The sequence below is a fragment of the Triturus cristatus genome, chromosome 1_1 (genome assembly GCF_964204655.1).
Source record: "Triturus cristatus chromosome 1_1, aTriCri1.1, whole genome shotgun sequence".
NCBI classification, from domain to species: domain Eukaryota; kingdom Metazoa; phylum Chordata; class Amphibia; order Caudata; family Salamandridae; genus Triturus; species Triturus cristatus.
Genome location: NC_140579.1, coordinates 678,712,318 through 678,726,544, shown reverse-complemented (window position 1 = coordinate 678,726,544; position 14,227 = coordinate 678,712,318).

The following is a 14,227-nucleotide window of genomic DNA, read 5'->3' as shown; positions in this document are numbered from 1 at the left end:
CTGCTCTGGCTTTCTTCCCGGGTATGTCCCTATATTAATTTTGCTTGATTTGTAGCCTATGTTGCCCCTCTGGGGTGCCCGATAGCATTAGATCAGATTCCGAATTTCCTCTTCCACCACTGTCAGCTGCTTCCTCCTCTCTTTTTTATGACTGGATATTAGAGAGACTCCCTGACCTCTAATTACTGCCTTGTAGGCTTCCCAAACAGTTTGATCCGATTCTACTGACCCATTATTCTCTTCAAAATAATCAATTGTCGTTTTCAATAGGTCTTCCCTAATACCTGGTATTTTGAGGTACCATGGATTAAGCAACATTTGATTTCTCCTATTTGAGGCATTTCACCACAGGAAGCACTAAGCAGAGAGTGGTTAGAAATACCTCTTGGGAGGTGGGTCATCTCCCCAAACATGGGTAGTTGGTCCGCCAAGCCGAATATATAGTCTATGCAGGATAAGCTCCCATGGACCCTGGAGTGGATGCTATACTGTCGGGCTGTCGAATTGTGTATTCGCCAGACATCTACTAGGCCAATCGCTGAAAGAAACTCCGCCAGTGATTTCCTAGGGTTATCTCTCCGTCTGGCTGGCTAACGGTCCATTGCTGCATTCAGGGCCGCATTACAGTTGCCTCCGATAAGCAGCTGCCCCTGTGGCAGCGAGTGTGGGGGAATGTAATCTTGGGGGATGTAGAGAGACGCGATATTTACAAGTCAGCCTTCCTGGTGCCTCGACAGGGTCACAAAACACCTGAGAGGGTCATGCATTACTTTCAATATAGTGAATGGAAAGGATTTACGCAACAGGATACCCACACCTCTCAAGTCTCTAGTATAGCCTGCGTGAGCTACTAATTTATAGCCCCATCTATTAAATGCACAGTAGGAGGTCCCTTGTGTATGAGTTTCCTGCAACAGGGCGATGTCAGGTGCCTGCTGCTTGAGGTATCGTAGTACCACCCCTCGCTTAATTTTATCTCCTAGATCATTGACATTCCAGGAAAGGATTGTGACGCGAGTGTGGGGTCTGTCCCTGTTTAATTTACCATCTACAATATCTAAAAATGCGGCCAAGGATATAAAAATTTCGTGGAAGCCCACAGTTCCTTTGCCGCCTGTTTGGGAGTGGTAGGTCAACAGGAATTCCAACAGGCTTCCCTGGAGCAGTCTGGGGAGCGTCTTGTGTTGTGACATTTTGGTATGTGAGACATGTATCGTGCTTGACTGTCCTTACTAGGCATATAATATTCTTACAAAGCTTAACAATTTTGCTAAAGCAACTACCCCTTGTCTCCCCCTCCCATGTAGAGTGCCTGTGTACCCTGTCCCTCATTTCTTGATGATGGGGAGCGTGACCCAGTCGGCCTCCCACCCACCGGGGTTCCTTCCCCCATGCATTCAGTCAATTTACTACTTTGTAACGGTTATAGTTCAGTTCAGCAGGGTCTTAGATCTTCTCCACCGTTGTCCATCGAGTCACCTCTGGAGCTACCATTCGCTCCAGTCCGGGTAGTTCTCCTCTGCAAGTAGTCTCTTGGGTGATCTCCGGGGTTTTGTGACTATCAAGCCCCTACGTTCTGGCTATTGTGGTGAGCGGTTTTTATAAACGGTCTCAGTCTCAGCTTATATCTGTCATTGGAGGGGGTTGAAGATCCTGCGATGGCCTGACGATGTCAGGTCGTTTGTCGCCCGTCGCTGACTCCCCGTTTCATTGTCCCCCTGGCTGTCGTCATGCCTTCTCACTTTTTTGTTGGTGGGGGTTGCTCCTATTGTTTCCAGGCTTCCTTCAGCCATCCACCCAATCCCAAGCATCTTCAGGGGAGTCGAAAAACCATGTTTTCCCATCCGCTACCACCCCGAGCCTGGCAGGAAACATCATTGCGTACTTCAGTTCTTTTTCACAAAACAGTTTTTTAACTTCCAGGAAGGAGCTCCTCATCTTCTGGACTTTAATCGTGAAATCTGGAAAGAAGGTTATCGTAGAGTTATTATAATATAATGGAGGGGGGCGTGACTTGGAGCGTCAAGATGACGGTCGCACTCTAAGAGTGCTCTGGACCCCTCTGTCATCCGCTCCAGGATCCGTTGCCTTGTGGGGTCCGGTGGGCCGCCTAAGTCCACCCAAGGGCCACCTTTCACCAGCGTCTGCGAGAGCGGTGGCCAAGATATAGACCCGGCCTCCCTCTAATCATCCACGAGGGGCTTGGGACTGCCTGCAGCGGCTTGCTGGGGTCTCACGAGGACAAAGCCCCTCACCAGAGCTCCAGACCCTGGCCGCTAATGCTCCGGATCCTGGCTGTGGACCCGGGGAACTGACACGGGGCAGCCAACGCGCCGGTCTGGATGCGGCCCACCCTCCTAGACCACTCGCCTGCACCTGAGCCGAGAGGAGCCAGCGTGGGCTCGTGCTGAGCAGAGAGAGAGAGGGCTTTGCTGATTGCTGGGGGTGAACGACGGATCACCTCACCCGGCCGACCACGAGCGGCCCGCGGACCACTGACGACTCAGTGGACAGAGAGCCCAGGCTGCGCTGGGCCATGACGAGTGGTGCAGAGGCCTGCCCAGACCTGCTGGAACCTGCTGCGGTGGTGAGTGGCCCCCTTCCATCCCACGGCTGAGAGAATTTGAACCTCGGATTCCACCGGGGCCTCATATCCCCCGGGGGGGTCCCTGATCTGAAAGACTGCACTGTTGTGATCCGCCTCGCTCTGGGCACACGGAGGATTGCGGTGGAGGTCTCAGCGGTCCACTTGACTGGGGCCTGCTGCATCCTGCTCATCCAACTGTTGCTCCTGGGCTTGGCAGCGAGTTGCTTCCTGGTGGTGGGCCCGCCGGCAGGCCCACTTTGTCACCATCTACCGAGTGGCTGAGGAGGAGAGCCTCTGGGATGGTTCCCCGCCTGGACTGAGTGACCTGGGCCCCACCTAGTGTTTCTTGTGGGCCTCCGGGACTGCAATAAGGTGCTAGTGGTGCCTGCCAGGAGTCCTGCCCTGCAATACTGACCATGAGGGGGGTTGAGGCCTCCTGCTTGGGTGGGAGCAAGGTGCGAGCTGGATCCACAATTCATCCTCCCCCCCACCACTGACTTGGTTGTGCTCCTGAGTGATCACAGGATCTCCAACACAGTGTAGCGGGCGCAGCCCCAGCCCGCACCTTGGCGCATTGGCGAAGTGGAGTTCCCCCTGCTCCCCATCCGGACATTGGCACTTGCCCCGGGGGGGTTCCTGCCCACAGCGGAGCACGCATATGCGGCTTTTGGGAGGACGCACGCTCTTGGGTCTGGATCTCCAGCCCTACGGACCTTTCACTTGAAGCCAGGGACACCCATCCAGCCCCGACCCGTGGGGACCTGCATCAGACCCACCCTGACCCCAGCCCCCCACCAGTGCTCTTTCCAACACTCACCATGGGGAAAGACCGGGACCCTAAATCCTCTGCCACCCATACGCAAACGAAGATCGACCAATTCACCACGGTTGACTAAGATCCCCCGGGGCACATCGAGGGCGGCCCTTCTCTCCAGGGCAAGGACTTGGCAGCTATCCTGCAGGCGATCAGCGTGTCCCAGGCCTCGGTGGAAGGGAAGATCGGTGAGGTCAAGGTCGACATGTCCCTTATCTGACAGGACCTGCAATGCCATGGCCCACATCACGAAAGCCGAATCTCGCCTCTCCACGGTGGAGCATGATATCCATCAAGTGGCCCGCTTACAGTCCCACACCAAAGAGCTCCACAGACACACGGAGGATGCTGAAAACCGCTTGTGCTGCAACAACATCCGCCTGGTGGGATTTTCTGAGGAGGCCGAAAAGGAGCAGATGGCCACCTTCATCGAAACCTGGCTCTCCTCTTGGATTGGAGACACACTCTCAACACTCTCAACATGGTTCGCGGTGGAGAGAGACCACCGGTCCCTTGCGCCCAAACCACCACCCGGAGCCCCACACCATCCCATCATCGCCCGGATCCTCAACTTTAAAGACCGTGATGTGATCCTGCGTGAGGCACGGTCCCTGGGACCCCTAAAATGCCAAAACCAAATCATTATGGTGTTTCCCGACCAAGGAGGTCCATGACCAACGACGCTCCTACATAGAAGTAAAGAAGAAAATGCGAACTCTTGGCCTTCAATACCGACTCCTGTTTCCGGCCTGCCTCCGTGTCATCTTCCAGGGAAAAACACAATTCTTTGACTCGCCACAGGCTACCTGGGCTTGGCTGATGGAGGAGTGCCCACTTGGGTCCCAGCGGAGCTCTACACCCGTGCTCTCGGGCCCCCAATCCACGCAACCTCGATACCCCAGAGAACAGCACCGGAGGCATACTCAGTCCTGCAAGGGACGTCAGCCCCATAGAAAGGCATCCAGATCGCTGAGCCTGGCCGCCTGCAGATCCAGGAGCTCTCCCAGCCTCCCAGGCTCCCCATCTCGCCAAAGAAATCTTTCGACTGGCAGCTCATCTGAAGAACGCCTCCCACTGGATCACCCGGGCCCTGGCAGCCGCAGATTCGGACCTTTCCCACAGCCCAACAATCAGACACCCTCTGAAGGGCAGCGATAGAGATAAGGGGGTCCATGCTGCTTCTCAGTTTAATGCACAGACTGCACGATGTCACGCGGTGGAACTTGAGGCACTTGCAAGCGGCATTCTCGCGGCCAATGTTGGAGGGGGGACATAACTGCGCCATGGAGAATGCGCGCCCCTGAACACCGCTTGCTCCCCGTGGCGATCCGATTCTACAAGCCGCATTGAACTGCGGTCTGTCCTGCCGGGCACCTCCGAATTGCCCTGTTGACTCTGGGTCCCTCTACGCTGCAATCAACAAAACCCTGCTCCGAAAACTCCAGACCATCCAGAACACTGCTGCCAGATTCGTCCTCGGCATCCCACGACAAGGCCACATCACCCAGCACCTACAAAACCTCCACTGGCTCCCCGTCGAGAAGAGAGTGACCTTCAAGCTTCTAACTCACGCCTACAAATCCCTCCATAACACCAGATCTCAGTACCTCAACGAAAGAGTCTCCTTCTACGCACGCAAGATAAACCACCGCTCCGCAGACCTCACCCTTGCCGAAACCCCTTGCATCCGCAGAGCCAGAACGAGTGGGAGAGCCTACTCCTACATCGCTGGGAACAAAGGACAAGGGAACCCTACTCACAAGGAGCCTGGGTACGTAATTGGAAAGGAAACAATGGCTCCTAAGGACTAATAAAAGTTATACTTAATAGAGTATGCACAATGGCACTGTACAGGGTTGGATTGATGTCAAGAAGAGAGCTAGCCACATACACCAAGGATAAGATCCATTTGTAGAATTGTTTATGCAGTAAGTGGGTAAAGTCAACAATACATACATAGAGCTTAGAGTGTTGTTCAATACAATGTTTAATTTCTAATGGTCGCTTATATGTTTTGAAAGGAAACCTTGTACATATGTCACAAAATATGTCACCACTAGTTTAGGTTCCAACCGTTTTTCACTGGGACACCTTTCACTACTGTTTAATTATTATTTGTTGTACATAAGTATTTCTACTTCTAAGCTCTACGTATGTATTATTGACTTTACCCACTTACTGCATAAACAATTCTACAAATTCTACAAATTGATCGTATCCTTGGTGTATGTGGCTAGCTCTCTTTTTGACATCAATCCAACCTTGTGCATTGCCATTGTGCATACTCTATTAAGTATACCCTTTATTAGTCCACAGGAGCCATTGTTTCCTTACTAATACTCCTACATTGCGGCAAAGACCTAGAACAAACTCCCGCTCAGAATCAGACGTTCCCCCATTCTGCTTGCCTTCAGGAAGAGCCTTAAGACCTGGATCTTTGGGTAAGACGTAGCTGCATGTTTCTCCCCCGTGCACATGTGATTAGCATGCATCACAAATCCCTGATTGATTGATTGAATATGTGAGCTGCAGAATAAAGCACAAATGTAAAGAGGAAGTAAAAAAGCAAAATTAAGCTATTTCTCCCTGTTACTGCTCTCTCAAGGAGGTGCACGATTTTCACATTAAATCAGGTTTACTACCTTCAGTAAATCATGAATGCATTAAAATACAAGGGTGGGTGTATGGCAGTGCTCATGGTCCACCCATTTAACGTCAACCCGACACAGTGTAACCAACGTGATTCACTTTTTGTTTTTTTTACAGAGCCACGCAAGGTGACACAAATTGGTCCTTGAGTGGCTTTCCAAATCTCAAATATCATTTTGAATTGTGGCTGCTCCAAAAAGTGGCACAACCACAATGAAAAATGTTAGTAGGTCTGAGCCTAAACTTCTAAGTGATGTCCCTGGGGTCATGGGACACTTGGGTGTGTCTAACTGGACTTCTGCTGCAATCTCTGAAAAGTTGGGACATAGAATGGTTTTGAACTTCCAGCCATAGCAGAACTGAGACCAACCATCTGAGCCAATCCCACAAGAGTGCAGCTTCACTGGGTTGAAGAAAAAGGTTTCTCGTGCAAGGAGCTTCTCTGCAGCAGCAAATCTGTTTCAGCTGGTCCTCTATGAGAAGGTATCCAGGCTAGTGGAACTCATCATCAGATAGAACCTTTAGCCTTGTCAGATGGAGGATACTGACCTCTGAGAAAAGAGACTTAGTGCCTGATTATGAGTTTGGTGGTGAGATGGACCGTCAAACCCATTGTGGCAGTGCAGTAACCGCCACACGAGTGGTTGGGCTGCCGTATTACAAGGATGGCAGTGAGCCCGCCATAGGACCGCCACAACCACCAGAGATCCGCGATCCCTGGCGGTGGATCAGTGGCCTGAGGACCACAATAAGATGGCAGTACATCTACAGCACCGACAAGCATATTATTATTTCCCTCACATTCAACATTTTCATTGCGGTGAGCTCCCCATATAAAGGGTGGCGGTGAGGCAACTTGGGATGTGTTACAGGGCCCCCTGTTCCCCCAGGGCCATGGGATGCATGCAGGGGGGCACTTTCTGCATTCACCCCCTTTCATGCACGGCATGGACTTTATAGTCCATGCCATGCAGGAACGGGCTTCGCGTTCCTGTTGCGAGGCCTTTTTAATAGGCACTACGGTGGGAACACCAAAGGACCACCTGCCAGACTACAAGAAAACTCTAAATCTGGCAGTTGGCCAGCAGTGAGGTATGGCAGTGTGGGATGGGGTCGTGGTGTGGCGGCCCGCTCTCCCACCACCAAACTCATAACCAGGCCCTAAGTCCAAACGTATAAATCTTGACTCACCTAACAAAAGTACTTACTTGACACAAACTTCAGACATCTCCTAGCTAGACCTTTCCCCTCCAAAACCAACATCTTCAGCAAGACCTTTGCCTAAAAACTATCTGGCTTCCAGAAAATTTCTCTGGTACAGCCTGCAACATTACCGCGCTCAAGGATCTCCAATTCCATTTCTAAGTCCTAAGGTAAAATCTTCAACCTGAATGAACCTGTTTGGTGTATCTGACTGCACTCCATCTTGGGTTGCCTAAAATTGCACCTAGCTCCAGGTCCCCCATGAACAGTGAAATATTCTTGACACACTTTCTTGTGAAAAAATAATACCTCAGGTTCCTCTTACTGGTTTTTCATTCATTTGAAGTCAATCTGTTTATTCAATTTTAATCTATTTTTGTAGATTGGAGTTGGATTACTTTTGTATTGAGTTTTAAACTTTTAGGTGTTTTGGTACTTTTGAATGCTTTACACATTTTCTCTAATTTGACAGTGTTTGCTTTGTGCTATCTGCCAGGGCATTAGTTTAGGTTTAAATTACTGAAAACTTAGCTTGGACCAAAAATGTTTGTGACTTTATTACTTTGCTGACCCATTACCCACTCAAAAGTAATAATTCATTTTCTTACAGGTACTCTATGTGGTTCTTATCTACACTACATTCTCTCACCCTGTTATGCAACTGTTGGATTGTCAGAGTTGCCAATAATCATAGAGTTTCTGAAAGTTTAATATAGGCTGTCCTAAATACTGCCTACACACCAGCACATAGCAACTTTAAGCTATTCTGCAAAACAACAAGGAAGAGAGAATCTCTAATACTCAAAGCAAGAGCACATTACAAGCTCTTCAACGTTCAGGGTTTACACCTAGAATGAAGTATTAGTCTGTGAGCAGAGAGAATATTGGTTGTATCCAGTCTAAAAGGTTACATTGTATTCATTTGATGTCTGTGTCTTTCATTACAGAACAAATGTAACAAAAATGTTGCATAATGTCAGAACAGAACTAGTGAAAGAACTTTGAGCTTTAAGGGCCCAATGTATAGTTTGATAGGCGGTAGTCTGTCAGTAAGGGGGGTGGAAGAAATTACATACGCCACTATGATGAACTACTATATGTATGAAAAACAAGGGACCCCCTCACGAATGTGACCTGGGGTAGATAGATAGTTCAAAAAAACAATGGTCTGGGGAGGTCAGAGATCCTCAAGTAGCGGGGCTACAGTTATTGATTTAAGAAAAATTCAATTGTAGTTGGGGATATATAGAAATCAATTAGATCCAAAATAAGAAAAATATACAAGGACACAGGCAAGTAGAGGAAGACATCACATTTTATTATACATCATAAAATGGAGGCGCTTCCGTTTCTACCATTTTTGCATTTAGAAAGTATATAATTTGTACATACAGTGCTCACACAAACACAAGTGAGGGTGCGTGAAGCGAAGTGCTTAGTGAAAATAAAAACATTTCATCGCATTGAAAACAGGTCAAAAGAACCCAATTAGTTTAGACAATGTTTAGGGAACTTTGAATTTGTAGCCGACGGCGTTTCGATCTTAGTGAATTAAGATCATCATCAGGACAATGAAAGTGCGAGCACGTGAGATCTAAATGGGGGAAAAACAATCAATTACTACTGTGTCCTAGATTTAAAATACCACAATGTCTTGCGTTGTAGTGATAGCGCAATGAAGGCGTGAGGGTAAATTGAAGGAAACATCAGGCAAAATTTGTGATGTTGTGGGTACTGGGTGAGGGCAGAGCAGAACGATCATGCTATTCAGAGGATGGTGATTGTACAGCCATTATAGTTCGTGAGGTTTTGGTGTGATCAATACCAGTGGCGCGGAATTAGGTGCAGCTGGCAATAAAAAACCGAGAGAGTAGTATCGCCATGCAACCGACATGCAACCGCTAAGGGGCGCAAGAAGGGGAATTGAGGTCAGAACGCACGGGAAGGTGCGGCAGTGGTGTGGCGGTCCTCATTGAGGAAGAATTAAAGTCGTGCCAGGCTCAATCAAGGAACGTCACTGAGTGTTGGGAAGGAACGGTATGCACAGGATCAAGGATCTCGTAGGGAAGTAAACTTACTACTTGAAATCGTGGTAACAGCAATAAAGGCCTGCAGGGTGGGTCGAGTATCCCAGAGTATTCCAGAGAACGCCCGTGTTGATCGGGGCACGAAAAATAATCTGACCGTCCCAAGACGCTGGAAACGAGAGCCAGGGAAGGAGGAAGGGAAATAAAATTAATTTATTAATTTAAGGTGGGTAGGGCGAGATACTATAGGGGCGGCGAGAATGGTGAGACTTACTTGTATGGACAAGGTTTTACGAGAAACAGGATCAATGGAGAAACACCGCTGGTAGTCCGTGTTCTGCGGCGTATGTCTGACTCAAGGCAAATGATTAACCCGGGAGTTGCTGCAAGCAAGAGAAGGGGAATGTGCAGTCAATAATCTACTAGGAGGGTAGGGAGAGACCTCAGGAGACAGCGTGAGGGATAAAACTTACTTGGCAGGATGATGAATCGGCAGTCAATGAATCACATCAGGAGCGCGCTGGCAACAGTCCGGAGCGTGCTGTGTGTGCGTTAGTCAATGGTAGATAATGACGCTACAGGGGTGAAAGTGCATGCGTGGAGGGGCGCATGTATGGACCGAGTGTGGTCATGCCGCGAGAGCGAAGTATAAAGGCAGCCATGTTGGATGAGGAATGGTGCGCGCAAACGCAGGTAAAGAGAAGGCATTGCAGTTATTTTCAGGGGTAAACATAAAGCAATTTTGTACCGGTATGTACAAAAAATTATTTTAACAATAATTACTGTAAATTATGTTTAAGACACAGTTATCTGTTATACCCATAATGCATACAAAGGACATAACCAGCGTTTTAAAGCTGGGGAAAGGAACTGTCAGGCGAATGGAGGCAGAGTAACTAACAATTTCACCTTAAAGAATTACAAAATCATGTTCCACTCGTCAATGGTATTGAGACCATGTTCGATTGAGCGACAGTTAAACATCCATTTACATTCCAGTCTGTTTAGAATGAGATTCTGGTCTCAACCTCTGCTGTTGGGGTGGAGCATGTCGATCACTAGCCATTGTAGATCATTTTCAGTATGTCCTTTTTCAATATAGTGGTTCACCAAAGGAGCTGTAGTAACCCCGCAGCGTATTCTGCTCCTGTGTTGTCCAATTCTGGCTTTGATTTTTTGCGTTGTCTGGCCAATGTATTAAGGGCATTGAATACAGTAAATTACATTTACGGAATTACAATTGGAAAATAAATTCAGGTCATGCATGCTAGTAGCGTATGGAAAAACCTTGGTGTTAGTTGTGAAAGGGCATGCAGCACAGTTACCACATTTAAAATGGCCTACAACAGGAGGTAATCCAAAAAGTGAGTGGATACCACTGTTTTTGGATATGGGTCTTTGTGCCCTAACTAGATAATCTTTGATATTGCGGGCCCTCCTGAAAGCAAATAGTGGGGCTTCCTTAGTGATGTTTATGGATGTAAGGAGTGGCCAGTGTTTTTTAGCTACTTTAGTTATGCTGTTTGTAGCGGGGCAAAAAGTAGTTACACAGGTGATGTGTGATAGGGATTTTTTTGGTTTGGGTTCCAGGAGTATCTCCCAATGAGAATACCACGCTCTCTTCATGGATCTTTTAACTAGGCGTCTGGGGTAGCCTCTGAAAAGTAGTTTGTCACAAAGGATATTGGCTTCTTTAAAGTAATCATCTTTGAGTTTACAATTCCTTCTAATTCGAAGGAATTGTCCAAAAGGAAGTCCATCTCTGAGTGCAATGTAGTATCTACAGCGGATCGCAATAGCATTTTAACAGGTGTTTGTTAATTAAGCACAGCCCTTCACTATGATATGGGCACAACGTTGTGAAAGGATTCCACACTTCCAGTTTGTTCATAAGGAGACATAGGCAGACAAATGAAATACACTTATCGTGCGTTCCTCCCCACTCGCAGGGCCCCCAGCTGAATGTACAGTTCGTACACCCAAACCCAAAGCACACAGGTTCAGATCGACTGTTTCCGCAGATAATCCATCAGGGGCTCCCAGATGTCTCTTGGGCGAGCCAAGGCTGGCAGGAGTTCCGCATGGTTAATTAACTGATCCTTACAATAAATATGGTCTGCTAGCCATTCCTTAAATTTGGGAGCCTGCCCTCTGCCCCATCTGCATGCCACCCTCCATTTGGCCAGCAACAGACCCATTGCTACACATTTTCTGTATGATGTTTATTTTCAGCTGTGTTGCCCAGAAGTGCCAGTTGGGGGGACACGGCAAGAGGGGTGTCTATCATTTGGGACAGAGCTGCAATCACCTCACGCCAATGCCCATGAACTTCGTAACACTGCCATGTAAGGTGTAAGAAGCCAGCCCCCACTTGAAGACATCTCTCACATAGGTCGTCAGTTCTCAGTTTGTATTTGTAAAGCCATGTGGGTGTATAGAAAGTTTGATGCAAGTATTTTAAGTGTATGATTCATAAGCGACTGCTAGCTTACTTCTGTGTGCAGCAATATGTCCACTGCCCGTCCGTCAAGGGCAGCTCCAGGTCATGATCCCACGCCTCCCTAACCCCGTGTTACGGTTGTGTCCTCTTCAGCAGTGCGGCCTGGTATATGCTGGAAACCGCGTGCTCCGGTCCAGCCATTTTGAATAGGGTTTGTAGTGTTTATAGAGTTGGGGGTTTCCTGAAGGAATCCCAGGACATTGGCCCTAAGTTTGTGTTTCAGTCTTATATAAAGAAATATCTCCAATGGAGTGACATTATCCCCAGTCAATAACTCCTGCCTTACCCCGAACGCACCCCCTGGTAAAGGTCACCCGAGCAGTTTATGTTTCTCCTACTGGCGCACACAAGAGGTACGGGAGAGGCACTAGTGGGGAGTACAGTGTCGGTTTGGCCACTATTTTAGCTAGGCAGTCCCAGGCTTGGTTACTGCAGGTTACCGTGTGAAAGGCTACTCCAGGGACGCGCGTTCCCAGAAAGGAGGTAGTGGGCGTGGGAGCCATATATCCCTGCTCGATGGCCAGGTTTGGCATAAAGGGTGGTGGATGGAGCCAATATATTATGTATGGGCTTGTGCAGCCAGAAAATATAGCTCCATATCTGGGGCCTTAAAACCCCCACTGAGGCATTGTTGCGTCATGGTCCACCATCCCACTCGGGGTTGTTTCTCACCACATGCTAGTCTGATGAGTAATGATCAGAGGGTGTCGAAGAAGGGGCGTCCCGGGTTATAGGGTATATTAATGAATAGATACAATAATTTAGGTAATAAGACCATTTTCATCAAGGCCACTCTGCCAGCCAATGAGAATGGCATCGTGATCCATCGAAACACCCAGTTAGTGATGGTTTCACTAGCAGTGCCATAGTTTGCGCGAAGCGTTTCTTCTTTATTTCTTGTTATTATCACGCCTAGATATTTTATTTCCATTTTGCACCATTTCAATGGGAACTGAACAGTGCTGGGCGTGAGTGGGAAAATTGCGATTTACTCCAGTTGATCTTACGGAGAGGGAACCAAATCTGATGTAGTCTCCTAGGATCGGTTTGAGGCTAATCTGTGGGTCCCGTAAATAAAGGGTGACATCGTCTGCATATAATGATATTAGTATCTGACTTGAGGGGTAGGGTATAGCATGCTCTCTATGATGTTGCCGTATCTTGTCCGTGAGGGGTTCGATGGCTAGAGCAAAAAGCAACGGGACAGAGGGTAGCCCTGGCGTGTGCCTTGCATAATAGGGGTCGGATTGGACTATAGACCGTTAATCTGTATAATGGCCTCATGCCAGCCATACAGCAGCTTTATCCATGACAGGAATGGCTGGGGAAGGCCCATTCTACCCAAAATTATGAACATGTAATCCCATTCCAGGGAATTAAAGGCTTTAATGGCATCTAAGCAGATACCTGTTGCACTGATCTCCGGGTCAATGTTGTGTAGTAATGTGAATGTTGTACGCAGATTATCGGAGGTGGCCCTGCCAGGTATGAAACCTGCCTGGTCTGGAAGGACCAGGCCCTCCATCAGCAATGTCCACCTATTTGTGACGACTTTAGCTAGGATCTTGGTGTCTCAGTTGATGAGCGACAGGGGTCTGTAGGTGTCAAAGCTGCTGGCCTTTCTGCCTGGTTTGAGCAGAGATATGTTCATGGCTTGCCGCAATGTCATGGAAAGAGTCCCAATCCCTCTGGCCTCTTTGAAGACCTGCTTAAGGAAGGGGGTAGCTCGTCTATGTAACATTTATAAAAGTCCACTGGGAGCCCATCGGCTCCTGGAGTCGTGCCGGAATGCGCGCCCATTATTCCGGCCCAGATTTCGTCCTCCGCTATATCGGCAGATAGAAACTCTCTGCGAGAGTCATTGGTCCACCCAAGAGCAGTGTCCTCTAAGTAGGACGCTATGTCAGGAGGAACTTTTCTATGCGTGCGAGTTTTGCATAATAGGCAGTCAAAATATTAAGGCTCTCCTGTGATTCAATATGCCTAGTGCCTTCCTCGTCTATTATTTCCAAGATCTGATTAGCAAATCTGGGGGGTCTGGTTGCCTCGGACAGAGTTCTGCCGGGACGCTTGCCTTCACCAAATGATCTGGCCACATGATATTTAGATTGGAATTTAAATTCACGTTCCACCTCATTAGAATATTCAATTAGTAGTTCTTTAAACTGCACCCTTCTCTGTGGGCTAGGGGCGGAGGTTAGGAGCTCCTCTGTTTTTTTGATGTCTCTTTCTAGTCTATTTAGTGTTCCCTTGATGGAACATAGGATCCCTCCGCTTTTGGCTATACATAGCCCCCGAATGGTGACTTTGAAGCTTTCCCATAAACATGCAAGTGTTGAGACACTGTTTTTATTGCGAGGGAAGAATTAAAGAATTTCCTGACGTATTTCTTCACAGAAGGCTCTATCTAGCAAGGTTGTGGGCTGCAGTCGCCAGGAACGATATGG